Below are 20,665 nucleotides of genomic sequence, written 5' to 3'. Positions count from 1 at the left end.
TAGATCCCAGTTCCACTTACCCTAATAAAATTAACAACATCAACCATTTATAGGCTACTTAAAAACCTCTCTTCTTAAGCAAGAAAAGAGAAACCAAATGCTCTGATACCAATGTAATGGAAATGGCCTATGAACTTAGAGAATAGCGGAATTAAGAAAATTAGAGTGAGCAACTTTGAGAGCATAGATGGTGAACTTAATTGGTAGTAGCAACTTAATCATAACACTTAATTAACTAGGAATGAGCAATACCTTTTGCATGAGAGAGAGAGAGAGAGAGAGAGAGAGAGAGAGAGAGAGAGAGAGAGATTTTAGAGAATATGACAACAGTTGAGGACCGGATTTATGTGGAGCCGGTCCCCCCTCCAAAAGGCATTTGTATTATAGATTCTCTCATTAAGAGAGACTTGATACAATACGATCTTTGTGTTCCTTGTGACCTCTTTGGCAGTATGGAGATGGAATCTTCATACACCAAGCTTTTTCATAATATCAACAATCAATCTTATCTTGAAAACAATCAAAAACTCATGAACATCATTAGTCTTTGTGTTCCCTAAATCATTTGAGTGCATAAGGATGCATATTTTTATGCATCAACTTGTGCCTAAAGCAACAATTAATCTACCTTGCAATACAATTAATCTACTTGCATTAAGTAACTAATCTACTTGCAATAAACCATTAGGCTTCTTGCAATAATCATAACATGCACTTTGTGGAAAGCATTAACTATCCCAAGCCTCAGTCCCAAGACCTCAAACACCTTCAAAGGTGGAGAGAGCTAGCAGGGAATGAGGGTAGGGAAGAGGAAGAAGAAGTATTCCATAGGAGAAAGAAATAATTCCTCACTTATCATCACTCTTCTTGCTTAGCATACATGATAGCATAGTAATGAAGATGGATAAGATGGAAAGATTAAGCATTGAAGCATAGCTCTTGGTTGGATTTGCATTCCATAGCCAAGAGTGTTGGTGTAGGCTCTCAACTTCTCAAGGAGCTTGGAGAAGGAGATGGAGCTCTTGCACCTTGCCTAGCACACAATGAGTGTTTGTGAGTGTGTGTGGGTGAGTATACCCCCTAAGCAACCCCCTAGCTTGCTTGGGTCGACCCCCCCTTGTAGCTCATGCTTGAAGCTCATTGGACCCCTCCAGGCCTAGCTAATCATAAGCATGAGGCATTACAAGCAGCAAGGGTAGCCTTGAGACAAGTGTCCCCCTTTCCCCTTTGAGAGATAGGACTTGATAAATGCAAAATCAATTAATTAAATCCCCTAAATTATCATTGGACCCCTTGGGTGGCCAACCAATAGGCTTTAGGCACACCATGAGGGCAACATGAGGAGGAACTTGACAACTGTCCCTTTTGCTTTCTTTGTACCATGCATGCATTAGGCAAAATTTGGACTTACAAAGGGGCCCTTTAAGGAGTTTGACTTTACCTCTCTCTACCAAAACGGGTGCATGGATAAATTTTTGCAAACAAACTCCAAAGTTGGCGGAGGTTTGACAATTAGAATGTCTCTTCAAGATCTTTCTACTGATATATAGAACGCCATGAGATTCCTCATATTTTAGAAGATTCTTTTTTTGATTCACCTATGATGTGACAACTCTGTCGGAATCTAAGTGAATCAAAAAAAGAATCTTCTAAAATATGAGGAATCTCATGGCGTGCTATATATCAGTAGATAGAGCTTGAAGAGGACATTCTAATTGTCAAACCTCCGCCAACTTTGGAGTTTGTTTGCAAAAATTTATCCATGTGCCCATTTTGGTAGAGAGAGGTAAAGTCAAACTCCTTAAAGGGCCCCTTTGTGAGTCCAAATTTTGCCTAATGCCTTGTGTGAGTGTGTGGGTGTTCTCTCTCATCCCCCCTCATGTAGGGCTCGCCCCTCCCTTGTAGGGATTGAATCTTTGACTTTTTGACACCTCAACCCCTCATGCATAGGCCCAGTTCCCACCACAAGCTTGGCCCTTAAGCACTTTAAGCTTGGGCTGGGTTCTCACCTCAAGTGCAACCCTAACATCTCAAGCATGTCAAGCACCTCAAGCATCCCAAGAACCTCAATCATCAAGAACCTTAGTCATCAAGCATGACAAGCAGGACAAGCACCTCGAGCTGGGTCGGGTTCCCGCACCTCAAGCTCAGTCCTAGCTTACTTAAGGTCAAAGAACTTTTACACACATTATTGGAGGTCTTCAATGAAGCTAACCCTAAGGTCTTATGCTCCATTGGTTAGCCTTGCTCTTTGATAGACCATCTCTCATTTGGGCTCCTTTACCATTGGCCCCGTGTTGAGATAGATCTATAGGCACATGTCTATATCTTAATCCTTGTTTCTGTTTATTCTCCCACATTAAGTGATCAGTTTAATATGAGAAAATCATTTGGGTTGGTTAGATATTAGTTTTTATGACAAAGTGTAATATATTTTGATCAAAATATATTTCAATCAAAATATGTTTTATTCGGATATATGCGTACAATACGGATATACAACATATAATACCAAATTATACATGCAATTGCGCCTGCGGACCATGAGATTGATAACGTAGAGCTTGTAGTTGCTCTATGGGAAAGAGATGGTTATTGTGTATGTGTTGATCATATTTTCCCCCCTTCCCGAAAGATTTGATGCTTGCATCGCGCACAAGGACATGCGATTCTATTGTCCATAGTTAATCTACCAATGATTCAACAAAGTAACAAATACCTCATCATAAACCCTAACTCTAAATGTTGTACTTTAGAGCACTCTAATTTAGAACACACCAAGCTTCTGAAGATCATTTTCATTTCTGAAATCGTTTGCATTTTTAAAGTAAATTTGCGTTTCTGAAGTCCTTATGTGTTTTTTCTACCATTTGCTACTAGCTCTTACTACCTCACATTCTCTAGACATGCTTGATCCCCGCACACCCCTATCTAGAGGTGCACGGAGATCAGGACTACCGTGTAATAATCTCGTCTTTATTGGTCAATGCCTATATTTGAGAGTTTGACATAAGTACACATCCATGTCTACATAAAAATGCATGTACGTAGATCCAGTATAAACCCTAATCTAGTACATACGGATTACTTAAATAGACTCATCTAATAAGGATTGATCGAATATAGTCCAACATTTTTGAAGATCATTAGTGTTTTTGGAACCCGTTTATGTTTCTGAATTCTATTTGCATTATTGAAGTCTGTTTGTGTTATTTTACTTTGTTTCTGAAGTTCATTTACTTTTCTGAAATCCATTTGCATTTCTAAAGTTTGTTTGTGTTTTTTCTACCATTTGCCGCTAGCTCTAACTGCCTCACACAACCATGTCCGATCCCCGCACACCTCGGTCTAGAGATGCACAAAGATCACAACCACCGGGCAATAATCTCGTCTTTATTGGTCAATGCGTATACTCGAGGATTCGACATAAATACAAACCCACGTCTACATGACAACGCATGTATGGAAACAGGTCTTTGTACATATGGTTGTGGTTTTGGAGTACCTCGACACCCGCCATTGACATCGATAATTTGACATTGGTATTTAGGTGATCTCTCGTAGTGTCAAAGTTAAGAAATTACTAGTCTACTAGATCAAATTTGGAGTTTTTCAACTTTTTCTTATCCAAATAAAGAAAGATTTTGGGAATAGCTTTAGATAGCAGAGACTACAAGCTAACAAAGTTCCATGGAAAAAGGAGGTGGAACATGGATTGCCAAAATTGGCTTTTATACCTTAGCCAAAGTTTTTGGGTTCAAAGTTGAGAAATTATTTAACTTTGTTGTAGCCTAGAATCTCTTTGATATGCATTTAGCCCCACTCTGTCTGGCTCATAGTCACATAATTGTTTACAAATTAAGATTGAAAAACAAAGAATTACAAGGGCTCACGGCTATAGACGTCCATATAGGTTTAAAAAATGAGAGATTACATCATAGGCTATATATATAGGCTCCGATGTGTTAGCAGTGTGCTAACATTTTACCCTCTCCAAGACTGAGTCATCTGCGATACAGCTTCAAGGTATCAGATAGTGGTCTGGTTTTTGAGCTCTTCCTTGCTTCTTCAAGGCTTCTAGAGCATCATAGTACTTTATCCAGATCTTCTTGCCTGCTTCTTCTAGGAACTATAAATCAATTAGAGTTTTGAGCTCCATTGGGGTGTATCTGACAAATCTGGCACGAACATTTTCTACCACATACCAAAGATTATGGATCTTAAATTGAAGAACCCTATGTAGAATGCTTTTGCAAAGGTTTTCATGTTGTAAGAGGGCATGAATATCACCCTAAAATACATCCTATAAATTACTTCATTGGGTGGTTGATCTGACAAATCATAGCAAAGCCCTTGGTTGCCCTCTAGAAATGTCATACATGGGGTATCTATCTGCTCTTCCTGGTGAAAGGTTTGGATGCAAGTGAGGATCAGCTTGGCTATTTTAGTGACCATAATGCATGCAAGATCTGGAATCCTTTTGAAGATCTCTATAGCCTTTGATAGTGTCTTGAGCATGTAATCTTTAGATGCCTGGCCCTTTGGTGGACTCACTTTGGGGTAGTTCAACCATGTCGGATGTTTTTTGAGAAGGAATTGATGGCTACCCCAACAGTAGGCTCTAGGCACTACAAAAAAGATGGATCCCTTCAAATTTTTGGTGTAGCTTGAGTGTATAGGATCAGGTACCTCGAATATCTCCTCAGCCAATATTTTCTCCAAGCTGGGTATCGATATGTAGTGTCCACAACTTGATCTTTCACTAATCCTTCTTTCACCATAAGGATTTCAAACTTCACCAAGGGATAGGGTAGAGATTGCTGGTGCCAAATTCGTGTGATTTTCTTGGAGTTAGCTAGGTAACATTAGAGAAATATAAAATTTGTTGCTCCCAGACCATGGCTTCTAGATTTCTGTGTTTACCTTGAGATCTTTCTCAGCTTCAGTTGTGAGGCTATCTATAGGTCCTTGCTTTGCTTTGAGCTCTATTGCTGAGGGTTCTTGTGGCACGGTGGTAAGATCCGTGTCTTCTTCAGGCTGTAAGAAGTCAAGTGCCCAAGTTTCCAATGGCATTGATTTGGGTAGATCTTCTTCTATTACTTTTTTCTTGCCCTTCAATTTCTCCCGAGCTACTGCTAGGGCTTCTTGCTTATCAACTATTTGCTTTTGATATGCCTCTACTTTGGTCGTGAAGGAGAGTTGGAGATCCATTTTTTGCATTTGTTCTAGTTTAAGCTTCATCTCTAAGTCTTTACTTCTTTTTTCCATTGCCTAATATGCAAGATTAGATTATTAGAACATTGTAATGTGAGGATTGTAGGGTTGGCCTTTAATTTCTTAAGCAATTCGCTTTGATCTTTGATTTTGGCTTTGGCTTGTGCCACTTGGAGATTTGCTACCTCTAGCTAAGTCTGTAGCCATTAGCAATATTGAACTCTTGTACCCTTTTTTTTGTGTCCTTCACTCAATGTTGTGAACTGTTCCACCAAGGTGGTCATGTTTTGTAGTTCGGGAGTGCTAACTTCCTTTAAACTAGCAATCTCTACTTGGAACTTCTTATACAAGTTGCTATACCCTTTGATAAATGCATTGTTCACATCTATTCAACCAGTCTGATGTACATTTGCAGCCTCAAATTGCTTGACCTTTTCTTCCATAGCATAGGCTACAATCTTAAACTTTTCTAAAATGCGGTGTACAAAAATTGTGCATATTTTTGTATTTATTGGATAGTGGCAATCTGGGAGGTATTGGCCTTCTCTTGGTGATCCTTTTACTTTGTATCTTCATCAACTTTCTCTTACTCTATATCAATATGTGTTGTATCCTTTGGGGCTCACTCTTTGAGGTCTTCTTGAAACTCCATTTTCTATGTAGACTCTTGTCTGTCATCAGGTTTCTCTTTATCTATTTCCATATACATCTTGTCTATTTCTTGGGTGGCTCCACTAGTATGGGCTCTATGAGCATTGGTTCTATTGTCTTTTCCTCTTCTTGGGTTTACTGAGATTTTTTGGCTTTAGTTTGTTGTGAAGAGGGTGCATCTACAGTGATGGGAGAAGGGGTAGATCAACTGGCTAGGTTTTTGGTTTTTTAGAGGTTCCCACCTCTTTTTTTTTTTTTGTCTATCTTGATCTTCTTCTCCATATATTTGTTTGAGTTTTTCAAGAGGGTCCATTCTATAGAGAGGATTCTTTTTTTTTGAGCCTTCAAGGGTTGGGCTGCTAGAACTCTTTGAAGTTACCTTGCAGTCCCCTTTTTCTATCAAAGACATCTTTTTCCCTCTTTTGACCGGTTGCCCTCTATGCCAATTCTTCAATGATTATAAGTGGTGTCTTTTGTCTCTTGGTTGGCCGTTCATCTACTTTCCCCTTTCCCTTGACCGTTCTTTTCTTTTCTTCCTGTAGTTTTGGGTATGGATCTCTTTCCTCCAAGTGTTGGTCTTCAAGGTCCTCCATGGGACCTCATCACTTTCATCTTCCCTCTCAACAGGAGCTTGCTATGCGAATTTCCTCTTTGATGTCCAAATGAGTGGTGGTGGTTTGTCTTCATCTTCCTCATTCTTCAAACCGACTTCCAACCAAGCATTTTGATTTGGGGCAGGTGGTAGATTATCTACCATTTCCATAGCATGGTGGGAAATGCATGTCATGACCTTTGGTTCTCCTAGGTATTTGATGCCTCTTGGAGCTCTTCAAAGTATTGAGCACATATGAGGCATGGACTATTTGCATTGGTATCTTGGTCTAGAGTAGCAATGAATGTCGATGCCACCGCATGGTTCGAGCACGTGTACCTTGGTGGTCTCTTGGTTGAAAAGTGAAAGGGCTGGTGAAATAGGAGGGTGGGTTCCTTTGTGGGCTTGTGGATCATATCCTAAAAAGTAGCTACCACCCATGGTGTTGCGGGTAAACATCCCCCTCCTTTTATTTTCCCTTGATCTTATGGACTCCCCTTCAGTAGGTAGGTTGAGGGCCGGTGGAGTCGAATGTTTGGACTGTCCCATCTTATTGGATAGAGTTTAGCAACTCATAAGCTCTTTGTCCACGCCACAAGGCTCCATCTAATAGAATGATAGAAGGACAAGCTTTCTGTGGGCTTCTCTAAGCTCCAAAATCTATACCACATTGTATTTTCTTTTTTGGCATCATTTGGAGCTCCACTACCTAGTTGTCTATAGTTTTGAATCAACTCTGAAAGATGGCCACATGATTTTTGTCCAGCAAATCTCCTACAAAAGTCTTTTTAACTACTTTGATGAACTCCTCTTCCAAATGGTACTTTGGAGGCTCTAAAACCCTTTGCTTTTGGGTCTTCTTCTTTGGGGTAGAGGGCTAGTTCTGCATTGATCCGGGAGTCAATACACCATAAACTAGCATTAGGTGCACTTCAGAGCAAAATATCTCTTATCAAGCCTCAATGGAGCTGCAACATATCAAACTCAAGATTAAAGACAGATTATTACTACTTTGACCCATAAAACAAAATGCAATCATCAAAAAGTCAAATTGTCAAAAAAATTGCATAGGAGATAATAAGGGTGTTAATGATCTAGGGCATGATTTTGGCTCCAAAATTGTGTTTTCACTATGCACATGGCCTACAAGATAATAAGCGTGTTAATGATCTAGGGCATGATTTTGGCTCCAAAATTGTGTTTTCACTATGCACGTGGGTTGTAGGCATTGAAAATATATAGCATTTGGATATTGGAGAAACTTGGATTTAAAAATGCTTGGTTGGGATCACTTTGCTTTTGAATTTTTTTTTGGAGTGTCCAAATGATCCCAAAATGAATGTGTAGGCTGTAATGGCATGATGAAATTGGCGGGAGCAAGAATTTGAAAATTTGGCTTCATTTGGCATCAATAGATAATAAGTGCTCTCATTATCGACTATGCTATTTTTCATTCTTTTTTGCATTTTCTTCGCATGGGGTGGTTGTACTTGATGTTTTCCAACATTGAACTTGATTTGGCACAAGATTAAATTTTGAATGGTTCCCTTGGGGTGAAATTTTGAAAATTGGAAGCCTTTGTACTTTTTTTTTAATGGTGTGATCGTGATATGGTGATTTTGTGTGAGGGGATTTAGGACCTTGATGCGACATGTGGACAAGATGCATGATGGAAAATGCCAAGTGGGGTGGATTTTGGGCCTGGAGATAATAAGCGCGTTTACTATCTCCCCTTGCAAAATTTTTTCCAATCTTTTAATGATTCACATTTGTCCTATAGGTCTAGTTAGTAGTAACTAACTTTTAGCCCTAATTTGAGTTGACTTTAGCCTTTTGAGGTTGTTCCCTATACTTGGTCCTCAAACTTTGCCAGTTTTGCAGCAAGGTGGAGCAAGGATTCCATGGAGGAGGGGAGAAATGGTGTGGTGCATGATCCTCTCTCTCTCTCTCTCTCGCATGAATATTTCCATGATCGAGGAGAAAGAGGGGATCTAGTCATGTAAGGCTTGCACACCAACAAGCATAAAAGCTTGGAGTCTATCCACAAGAACAGTCTCTTGCACAAAAAGCAGGGTGTCGTTGACTTACACAGATTTGGACAAGATCGGGCTCGACATGCACGCGTAGGCTTGAGGGAAATGTTTTTTTTCAGCACCAGCGTCATCTAAGCACAACAGGTTGCCTTTCTTTCCTCCCTTGTGATCTTTGTTTGCCACCATCGTTGGTGCACGCTTCATACTTTGTTTACTTAAGATGGGTGCCCAAGGGTGTCCAAGGGGCCACCCTAGGGGGCCCATCCCATCAAGGGTGTGCCCAAGGGGCCACCCAAAGGGCCTCCCACCCAAAGGCATCCCCTAGAGGGGCCAAGGATGGAGGCCATGGGTGGAACAAGGAAGGCATGCAAGGCTTAAAAGAAGGCAAGAAGGTGGGCAAGGCTCGAAAGGAGGCATACAAGGATCGAAAGGCCTACAACACAAGCTGAGGCATGGAGGGATCCAATGCTATGAAGGTTTTCTTGCACATGATCACATGCATGAACACTATCAAGCATGGTTATTCAGGCTCTCTTGACATAAAGGTCTTAGCAAGGTTATGACAAGGTCGTATGCACTCGAGCAAGGCTAGAGATTCAAATAGGTAAATTACATGCAATAGGGCTGATCCAAGTTGATTCAAGTGTTCTAATCAACGTACGAGCGTGAAGTGTTATTCCGATGGCAAGGCAAGTTGGCATAAGGCATTCATGAGGTATGCAGCTGGTTTTTTTATTTCTGTTTAGATGAGCTCGTTTTCTATGGTATGCAAAAAATGTGTGTGCACTCTCAGCACTCAATGCACAGCCATGACTTGTGACACTTACCATAAGCATCGAATATTTGTTGCATACATTGTTATCAAAGACAAACGACTTTTTTGAAGACCAGATTCAAGCACAGCTTGAGTACAAAACACTCTCAATCAAAAGCATGGGTTCTCCTCAATACCTTGATCGAGTATGCTCATCAACGGTTAATTTTGATGCCAAGCCTAGTCCAACTAGAAATGCTTTAGAATCTCAAGGAGATCGACATGGCTTATTTCTAGACTTCATAAAGGGTTGGCATGGCCAACTATTTGTCACCGTTCATAGAAGCTAACTAGGAATATTTGCTATGAGGCATCATTGGAAAACTTAAGATATGCTTTGTTTGTGCAATTGATGTAAATGTTTTTATGCTTCCAATAAGATATTCTGCTTGATAGTCGACAATCGACGGGGTTAATGTTTTGTATGACACGGCCATAAGTTGCACCATGGAACATTTATCATATTTTAACAAAGGAGTAAGGCTCCAACAAGGATAATGCGTACAAGTGTTTCTACCTTAAACATCAGCAATTGTCAAGCGATAGCTCGTGCCACCATCACCCTTGGAAGAGTCATCAATCTTCGTGACAGTAAACGCAACAGTTGGGACAAAATCCATTGCTGGACCAGCCACAAGGTCTTTGATTTTGTGCTCGGGATAAAGACTCAAGACGCAATCAAATGGCTCATCTTTTACAACCAAAGTAGTCACATCGGCGTACAAAGCCCACACGCTTGTTCCACCGTCGCTGCGAGTTCTTCTCCTTACTGACCCCCCCTCAATGCGCACAAAGTCATTGGCTTCAAAGGACTCCACAAATTGAGCAATGCAGCTCTCAGCCACAAAAAAAGTAGTAGTGTGCTTACATTCTTTATCAACCAAATCAGCCTTTAAGAACTTAGGGAAGGAGCCTTCTCTAATCTTGAAAGTTCCATACTTTCATAGCACCTTGCCTTCAAATTCAAAGTGGAAGTTGATTGCGTCAGGAAGTTCAGAAATAGCAAGGACAGGAGTCCTAGGAGCCAACGCTAGCTGCGAATCAAAAGTTTCAATGATTGCATCACGTTTTGGAAACGTTGTGTCGCTGCTCGAGAACGACGTTACACCAGCTAGGCTCTTACGCACGGCCTTCCCTGCAAGACAATCAAGTCAAATTTATCCTACAGTGCCAAAAAAAGCCAATGCTGCTAGGAAAATACCTCTGACATGACTAAGGGCTTTTTTGATGGCCTTCGAAGGAGAAGGCTTCTTAAGAGAAGCCCTAGGACTTAGTTTCTTGAGAGGAGACAGAACTCTCTCACCAAATGCCTCATGCGTCAGAGCTTCCAACACACCTTCTTCCTTCAAGTTTCCCTCCACAAGTTCATGCGAAGACTCGCCATGCACAGCTTGAGCGTCTTGCACACTTTGAACATGCTCGAAAGATAGGTCTACAACCAACAAGAATTCACAACGGAAAGATTCAAGCTCAAGGTCACTTTTCGTTGACTGTAGCAAGTAAGCAATTCATTCAAAAGGTGCAAGTAAGAGTATCAAACCAGCCATTTCAAAATCCATTGCGTAGAGGTATAAGGTATGAAGATGCAGGACAGAGATGGAGGGAGAGGCGGAGACAGCGAGAGGAGGAGAGAGGCTTCCTTCCCTCGAGAGTTGGAATGCTTGAGAAGTGAGAGCAGCTATTGTCAACTACAACCCATAAAAACTATGCATAAAGCTGAGTGTTAGTCTAACCAAGGCACTGATAAAGAGGACTCAAAAAACTAGCAGGTTTAGGGACTCAAAAAGGAAGTTTAAGTAACAGCTCAAGAGCGACATCCTCATGAGTGAGTCTTTAATATTAGGTCTTTAAAGATGCAAGGTGGAAGTAATCATATAAGAGGTGCAAATAAATCATATAAGAGGTGGAAGTAATCATATAAGAGGTGCAAATAAATCACCCACGTTCTTTTTTAAGACCAAGAAAGGAAGAGAGAGAATACTCGGCAACCCAAAAAGGGAGCAAACTTCTGTCCTAATCTTGAATGCACCTCAAAAAGACAAAAGGTAGAGAGAGAGAGATAGGGAAAGCAGAGGAGAAGAGAGAGAAAAAGTGTTGTAACTTGACATCAAATCTTAAACTGCAACAACATATGCACAAATTACAGACATCTTGCCATAACGCCCAGAACTGCGAGCCTTGCCCCGTGTGGGCCCTAAGAGCCGATTCAAAAACCAAGACACAAAACGAGCCTGACACCTGCACACAGTTTTGATTCAGAAAAAAACTAGAGATGCTCACACTCGAACAATCTTCTAACGAATATTCTTCTAACAACACGACATGAAATCTGGGCACAAAACAAGCTTAATAGCGGCACCACATCAAATCTTACAACCCCTGTTTCGAACGGCACTAATTTAACATGTCTTCAAAATCTGTGATTCTTGCCATAACCATGCATCCTTGAGATCCCGAGCGTCACCCATAGCAATAACATCACCCTCACCATCTATATATGTATGATCCTCAAGACTAAAATCGCTTGTCCGTCTATGTGGAATTCTGAACCCACGGCATGTCTCCTCATACTTGACCTGCAGAACATGAAACAAAGGTCACAAAGATCTTCATTTACAAATCACAAAAGAAGCTAAAACACTGACAAAGACAGCCACATACCACAACATCACTCAACAACGCTGTCGAGAAGCCAAGACCCGACGCTCTCTGAGCAGGAAAATGACCCACTGTGGCTCACCCTGGCCGGAAGTGCTGTGAATAGAGGAATCCCAGGCAAAGTCAGTGCTGCAAGCAAAGTAATCCGATGCTCAAAATGACCCACTATTCACTCACCTTGGTCGGCAGTGTTGTAGGCAGAGCAACCCGGGGCAGACTCAGCGCTAACAGACACAACACTATCCCGAATGTGTTGTATGCTTGAGGTTGCTGCACAGCCCACGATGTGGGTGTTCCTGGCCAAGCTCTCGCAAACTCTTGAGTGCGCCAACCCGGGGCAGAAGACTCAGCGCTAACAGACACAACACCAGCCCGAACGTGTTGTATGCTTGAGGTTGCCGCACAGCCCACGATGTGGGTATTCCTGGCCAAGCTCTCGCAAACTCTTGAGTGCGCAGAGGCTGAGGCTCCTGAGCCATCCACCGTTTTGAAGCTTGCAGATATCGACGACAAGGGCTTTCCAGGCTCAGAAAAGCAGGAGACCTTGGAGGTTGTTGGAGGCACGAGCAATGTATTTTGCAGAAGAAAAATTCTATGAGCCATAGCGAGATCTGTGGAGGTAGGTTACTCCTCTAGGTCGCTCCCCGCAGGCAGCGTGAGAATGACAAAGGGAGAGGGAGCCACAGGCTTGCACTAGCAAGGAAGAAGGGAAAAACTGTGCAGGAGGAAGCTCAGGCGGAGGCGGCAACCAGGACCACATCATGGAAAAGAGAGAGAGCGAGGCAGGGGAAGAAATGCCTCATGAGTCACACTCCACAAAAAAAATGGATTTCGGCGCCTCGGATTCCCTCCCAACTGTCCACACGAACGAAGTAATCATCCCCGCCTTGGATTCCCTCCAACTTCTCCACTTGTCCACCTACCCACCTTGATGATCCTCGGCCAATAAAAAAAAACATTTTTTCCTATTTTTAGCCAAGGAATAAAGATAAGGTGACTGTAGGGCCTTTGCCCTTTGGGCAGGCCAAAACAATTAGCACCCTTGGAAGCTCTTGTTTATTCCCCCCGTCTAGTTGTTCATGTACGTTTTCCTTTTATAAGACTATAGCTAATCAAAAGCCTAAGTAGAGCCAAAGTAGATCACATATAACCATTTATACTGAAATAATTTCCTAGCATGATGATGAGACCTTGCTATTCCCCACAAATGTCATAAATGTGCATGCATGCTTCTTGGAAAACATAAGCTCAAAAAAGGACGTAGAATCACTTTAAAGATTGTGAGCTTTTCATGGAATCATCTCATTCTCCTTGGCTAACCTTAATGGTCAAGCTTTTGTTTATTCCTTCATCTAATTGGTCATGTAAAGTTTTCTCATTGTAAGTGGAGCCAACATAATCACATATATACCACTAGTAAAATTGCGCCGCCTTTTATGGCGGGGCATGGCCCCTCTTATCCTCAACCCCCTTGCTTCCACTGCTGCCTATTCAGAGAGGGTTTTGAACCACTAGCCAAAGTTATGAGATACCAAGATCATACTTGGACTATTTTTATTGGAGTTGCATAGACATAGGGAGAGCCTCTCGAGGAGACCAGATAGTAGGAAACACTCACACAGGGAGATCATTGATTTCTTTAGACTACATACGGGGCATTCAGATGAGCAAGCATCGCATTAGACTTCAGAGTCCACATGTACCAGAGGTACACTAACTGACAGGGCCACTGAGCTTGGGAGATCCAGACGCCCACGACTGCGAGGGTCATCAAGACATCAATGGAAGCTGCATCAAAGGGTCCAGACTGTTCTGGCACAACATGGGAGACACCGAGTCAGAGTACTCACTGAAGAGGACATTGATGAGCTTTGCCAAAGACCGATGGGAGATGCCCAGTCATAGTACTCATTGAGGAGGACATTGATGAGCTTTGCCAAAGACCGATGTTGGATATCGTAGGATAGGATCTTGATTCCAACATCTCAGCCTTTTATTTCATTTCATTTCACCCCATTTCACTTTAGCTTAGTTCTTTCCGTTTTTCAGTTTTCATTTTTTTAGTTTTCTACACAAACGTTATATCAAATTCACCATTTATAAACTCTTTTGTCTCATAGGTCACCTTGACCTTTTGAAGACGTTAATAAATCATTTCATCTCTCTCTCTCTCTCTCTCTCTCTCTCTCTCTCTCTCCCCCTGCCTGGAGGTATTTCCCTCCCGCTAGAGCCTCTCCCCTATTCTTCACCCATATGGACTACCTGACTCGAGAGCCATCACCAAGTCTACCATGGCCCATTATTATATAATAAAGCGGTTCGCCTCAGGCATCTAGACTACCTAACTCGCTAGCCAACACCAAGGCCCTGGCCCAATTTTTAATAATAAAGCAGGTCACCTCAAGCCTTTCGCGTGTAAAGAGCATTAAGTTGCATGAGCCTTGGGTAGTGTGTATATGTGGGCATACCTTGGGCCATGGTAGCCGACGTGGGTATTGGGTAGTCAAAGTGTTAAGTTGAACGACAATGCTGCAAGTTGTAGAGTGCAACCTTTGGAATCTCAAGGAGCCACACTTTGACTACTAGTTAATCCTCTACCTCACTGCGAGATCGATGAGGTTGCATGCAATCATCTCTCCCTCTCTCTCTCTCTCTCTCTCTCTCTCTCTCTCCCTCCTTCAACGAAGGTTCACTATGTTCACATGGCGGGAAGTATTTTGAAACATGCTGCAGGCTCGATGGTTGTTGTCTCTTGTGAGCTTGGAAGGTCAGCAATACGTCATCTCTACCCCCTACATGAACGCCGTCGTCATGTGTCCAAAGCAACATCGGTCTGAGCATGTTCATGGTGCCAACAATCGAGCCACGAATGCCTCATATGCACGTTACATCTCTCTCTAGACTCTCTCTCTCTCTCTCTCTCTCTCTCTCTCTCTCTCTCTATATATATATATATATATATGTGTGTGTGTGTGTGTGTGTGTGTGTGTGTGGGGGGGGGGGGGGGGGGGGGGGGGGGGGGGGGGCGGGCGAATTTGAAGGACAATTTGAGAATTTATGACAAAATATTGGGCGTACTTTAGGAATTTTTGAAATTTGAGGGGTATTTTGCAAATTTCCGCAAATTAGAGGGGCATTTTGGTAATTTTCCCTTTCTTAAAACCCAAAGTTTTGTTCTCTAAATCCATTGTGTATATCGCCAGTGCTGCGGACTATGTGGGATAGCCCTCGCTGCCTGCATCGTCCTTTGTGCTCCGAGAGTTGCAAGCCATGATGAATTGGGAAGGGTGGGCTGCATGTTGCCTTTTGGTGTCCACTGCATGCAGTGCCGCGGAGTGAGAGAAGGAAATGGGGGAAGGATGCAGTGATGGTGAGGGCCGTTGTGATCAAATAAGGCCCCATCTCTCACACTCAAAACGAGCTTGTCTGGTGCCTTGTCAGGAGTGGGTCTTCTTGCCCTGCACCACCGAAGATCAGGAGGGCTTCCAGCCTTCGGGAGAAGCAGCTCGACTTTTGTCACATACACACAAACAGAATAAGTGGCGCTGCCTGCAGCCTCTCTCTCTCTCTCTCTCTCTCTCTGCAATCGGGGTTTAGAGCACACCATTGAAGGTCGATCGGATTGAGGAGGGCACGCCATGTTGTTTTTGGGTGGGGGGGGGGGGGGGGGGGGGGGCTCTCTCGCTCTTATCAATGGTACAATGGCAAGGCCTTCGGTGGTGCTTAGGCATGCTAACACTGACGTCACAATGTACATTTTGTGGTACCTGAAATTCGAGTGCAAAACACCAACTTCTAGCCTCTAAAGCAGGTCATTCTGAAGATGTCTCCCAAATGCAAGAGCGCACACAAAATGAGAGAAAAAAAACACACACACACAGGGGGAGAGAGAGGCCATCGTAGATTCACAACCATGTGTGACGTCAATTGTCCTAAGAAACCGATCAATGAAATGCAGGGCTCCAACAAACAAAGGAGCATGTGACCGATACTCTCTCCAGCAGCAAGGTTCTTATCATCAAAAAATAATTGCATAGTCTCTCTCTCTCTCTCTCTCTCTCTCTCTCTCCCTCCAGCATATCATGGGTTGGGAGTGTTTTGATTGTAGATTGAGACATAGAGAGAGGGAAGCATATCATGGGTTGGGAGTGTTTTGATTGTAGATTGAGACATAGAGAGAGGGAACTATAGGAGCTAACCACACAAACGGGATTACAACGGAGATAGAAAATGGATTTCTTTTAGAGCTCCACCCCACCACTTAGTACCACATGACACGAGTCACACTAGAAAGTGTCCACAGCCTAAGAAATAGGCACTAAGGTCGTATCGATGTGAATTTCTTTTACAGCTCCACCCCACCACTTACTACCACATGACACGGGTCACACTGAAAAGAGCCGAGAGCCTAAGAAATAGCTAGAGAAAGAAAGTACATGGTTTTCAACAGCCACAATCAATGCATTCCAAGGTACGATGTTCCAAAGAGGGAGCTCCAGACCTAGTTTTACATCTTAAAAAACAACACATAGCTTTTCCCCACTATCCCTCTTGGGCCTATGCCACAATCAATGTGTTCCAAGGGGCAATGCTGGGATAAGGAGTTCTCAAGCATAGGTGATTGCATTTGGAGGGATGCCCTCGCTTCATATACGTTGAAAACAACCTGAGCTTCATCGCCTTGCCCCTCTTCTGCTTATGCAAGAATCCTTCTCGATATTATCATGTCGACCAAGACATTCCAAAGCACATCTTTTTTCAAGAGACCCTAACTAACAGTATCATCAAGATTCTTTTAGCATCTTGCATAATTCCACATGCCTGCAAGCGGAGATAAATGCATCTAGAGAGAGAGACCCTTGCTCCGGATTCACTAAGAATAGCCCACAACTTCCCTCTTGGGCATATGCCACAATCAATGCATTCCAAGGTACGATGTTCCGGAGAGAGAGCTACACACCTAGCTTCACATCTTTAAAAACAACTCATAGCTTCCTCACCATACCCCTCTTGAGCATTTTCCGCAATCAATACCTTTTAAGGGGCTCTAGATAGGGAGTTCTCAACCGTATGTGATTACATCTAGAGAGATGCCCTCTGTTCGTATACGCTAAAGACAACCCAGAGCTTCCTCACCATGCCCCTCTTGTGCTTATGCCGCAATCAATGCAATTTAAAGACGACATTCCGGACTTAAGGCTTCTAAGTACACCACTTTTTGCATACATGTCGACCATGACATTCCCAAGCACGTCTTTTTTCAAGAGCCCCTAACTAATAGTATCATCGGGATTCTTTTAGGATCTTGCATAATTCCACATGCATGTAATCGGCACGATGATTGCAATTGGAGGGAGAGAAACCCTTGCTCCGAATTCGCCAAGAACAGCCCACAGCTTACCTCTTGGGCATATGCCACAATAAACGCATTCCAAGGTACGATGTTCCAGAGAGGGAGCTCCAAACCTAGCTTCACATCTTTAGAAACAACTCATAGCTTCCTCACCCTACCCTCTTGGGAATATGCCGCAATCAATGCTTTCCAAGGGGCGATGCTCCGGATAGGGAGTTCTCTGGCATGGGTGATTGCATCCGGAGGGATGCCCTTGCTTTGTATACACTGAAGACAACCCAAATCTTCCTTGCCTTGCCCTTCTTGTGCTTATGCCGCAATCAATTCAATTCAGAGATGACATTACAGACTTAAGGCTGCACCACTATTTTCATACATGTCGACCAAAGCACATCTTTTTTCAAGAGACCTTGACTCTAACAATATCATCAGGATTCTTTTAGCATCCTTTGTAATTCCAATGCTTGCAAGTGAAGGTGACTGCATCGGCTGAAAACATCCCACTTCCTTACCTTGACCCTGTTGGAGTCAATTCACTCCATGAGACAACATTTTGAATAGGAACCTTGTCAAGGACCTATCGCGCTCTAAGAAGTGTACCGCACTTGACGTACATATTGCCCATCCTACAATCAATGCACTCTATGAGACAATATTACGGAAAAGAAGCTTGTTGAGGACCTGTTGAACTCTGAGAAGTGCACCGTCCTCTCTCTGAGATAACTTGGGCATGTTGCACTCTGAGAAGTGCACCGCACTTGACATACATATTGACTAACATGTTGCCCAAGTATGTGTTCGTTTTGAGTAACTCACTAAAATGAACATCAACATGTATCCTACTTCCTTGTTACAAATCCTTCTTCTTAGCACAGCTTTAAGTGAGCTCACAAAAGAAAGGTTTGCAATTGATATACATATTGACGAATGTGTTGCCCAAGCATATGTTCTTTTCAAGTAACCCACTATGAAGAATTTCAGCATGTATCCTATTGCCTTGTTACAAATCCTTCTTCTTAGCACAGTTTTAAGTGAGGCATCCACCAAAAACATCCAAAGCTTCTTGGCCCTGCCCATTTCCTGCAATCAGTACATTGTAAGAGATGACATCCTAGACAGGAATCAATTTTTGTGCTTTATGAAGTGCACCACATTTGGCGTACATGTCAACCGAGGCAGAGCCAAGCACAGCGTTTTCTTTCAACAACCCCTGACTAACAATATCATCGTGAATTATTTTGCCCATCTGAGCATCTTGTGTGATGCCACATGCATTCAAGGTGCAAGAGTACACCACTATTTTCATACATGTCAACCAAAGCACGTCTTTTTTCAAGAGACCTTGACTAACAGTATCTTCAGGATTATTTTAGCATCTTTCATAATTCTAATGCTTGCAAGAGAAGGTGACTACATCGGCTGAGAACAGCTAAAAACAGACCACTTCCTGACCTTGACGTTGTTGGAATCAATTCACTCCATGAGATAACATTTTGAAGAGAAACCTCGTCGAGGACCTATCATGCTCCATAAACAACATTATGGAAAAGAAGCTTGTCGAAGACCTATTGAACTCTAGAAGTGCACCGTCTTCTCTCTGCATCTGTTGGAAACAGCCCAGAACTTTCTGATCCTGACCACCCTATTGTAGATAAGATGGGCATGTTGCACTTTGAGAGGTACACCGCACTTGACATACATACAAACTAACGTGTTGCCCAAGTATGTGTTCTTTTCGAGTAGCTCACTATAGCGGATATCAATATGTGTCCTACTTCCTTGTTACAAATCCTTCTTCTTAGCACATCTTTAAGTGAGCTCACAAAAGAAAGGTTCGCTATGTGAATTTAAGCATCTTGTGTATGCCGCATGCCTTCAAGGTGCAAGAGCACATGATTGCATTTGGAGAAATGCCCTCTCTCTACATCAGCTAAAATAGCCCACTGTCTGACCTTGACCTTGTTAAACATATCCTGCAATCAATTCACTCCATGAGACAACATTTCGGACAGGAACCTCGTCGAGGACCTATTGCGCTCTACCCATCCTGCAATCAATGCACTCTATGAGACAATATTGTGGAGTCAAGGACCTATTGAACTCTGAGAAGTGCACCGTCCTCTGTCTGCATCTGTTGAAAACAACCCACAGCTTTCTTACCCCGACGACCCTATTGGAGATAACATGGGCCTAATGCACTTTGAGAAGTACACCACACTTGACATACATACTGACTAACATGTTGCCCAAGCATGTGTTCTTTTCAAGTAACTCACGATAACGAATATCAACAGATATCCTACTTCCTTGTGTAATGCCGCATGCCTTCAAGGTGCAAGAGTACGTGATTGCATTTGGAGAGATGCCCTCTCTCTACATCAGCTGAAATAGCCCACTTCCTGACCTTGACCTTGTTGGACATATCCTACAATCAATTCACTCCATGAGACAACATTTTGGACAGGAACCTTGTCGAGGACCTATCACGCTCTAGGAAGTGCATCGCACTTGTTGTACATATTGCCCATCCTGCAATCAATGCACTCTATGAGACAACATTGCCGAGTCGAGGATCTGTTGAACTATGAGAAGTGCACCGTCCTCTCTTTGTACATGTTGAAAACAGTCCACAGTTATCTGACTCCAACCACCCTATTGAAGATAACATGGGCATGTTGCACTTTGAGAAGTACACCGCACTTGACATACATACTGACTAATGTGTTGCCCAAGTATGTGTTCTTTTCAAGTAACTCACAATAATGAAACTTAACTGGTATCCTACTTCCTTGTTACAAATCCTTCTTCTTAGCACAGCTTTAAGTGAGCTCACAAAAGAAAGGTTCTCACTTTACATACATATTGACTAACGTGTCACCAATCGAGTAACCCACTATAACGAATTTCAGCATTTATCCTCCTGCCTTTTTACTTCTTAGCACAATTTTAAGCGAGCTGCTCTTCTCATCCATGTATAACGAATATCAGCATGTATCCTATTGCCATGTTACGAATCATGTCATTTGCATGAAATCGATGGACTAGCCTTAATGGTGGATGACATGATTCATTTTAATGAGATAAGTACATTTTGATTAAACTTGAGTCCCCAAAGGGAAATATAATTTTTTTCTATCCTTGATTCCTCAAAGATGGGTCTCAAACTTCAACCCAAGATTAGGAATGCAAGATCAATCAAGGCTTTTTTTCTATGAAGCATCTCTTTTAAGTGAGCTAACCCTGAATTCAAGTTCCTTTAGCAGGAAAACCATAAGTTTTATAAGGCATATCAAAAGAAACCTTGAAGATTATATACAAGAGATATGGTAACTGAAGTCATTCCTCAATGA

At 42.5% G+C, this 20,665-nt stretch overlaps 1 pseudogene; it reads right to left on the bottom strand.

Moving 5' to 3' along the window:
- Positions 1-9,822: 9,822 nt before the first annotated feature.
- On the bottom strand, positions 9,823-12,565 carry LOC147449711 (uncharacterized; annotated as a pseudogene).
- Positions 12,566-20,665: the final 8,100 nt, after the last annotated feature.

This window comes from Adiantum capillus-veneris, chromosome 10, assembly GCF_014529385.1.
Source record: "Adiantum capillus-veneris isolate H3 chromosome 10, ASM1452938v2, whole genome shotgun sequence".
NCBI lineage: Eukaryota > Viridiplantae > Streptophyta > Polypodiopsida > Polypodiales > Pteridaceae > Adiantum > Adiantum capillus-veneris.
The sequence above is the reverse complement of the archived record's forward strand: the minus strand, read 5'-3'. Positions and strand labels throughout refer to the sequence as shown.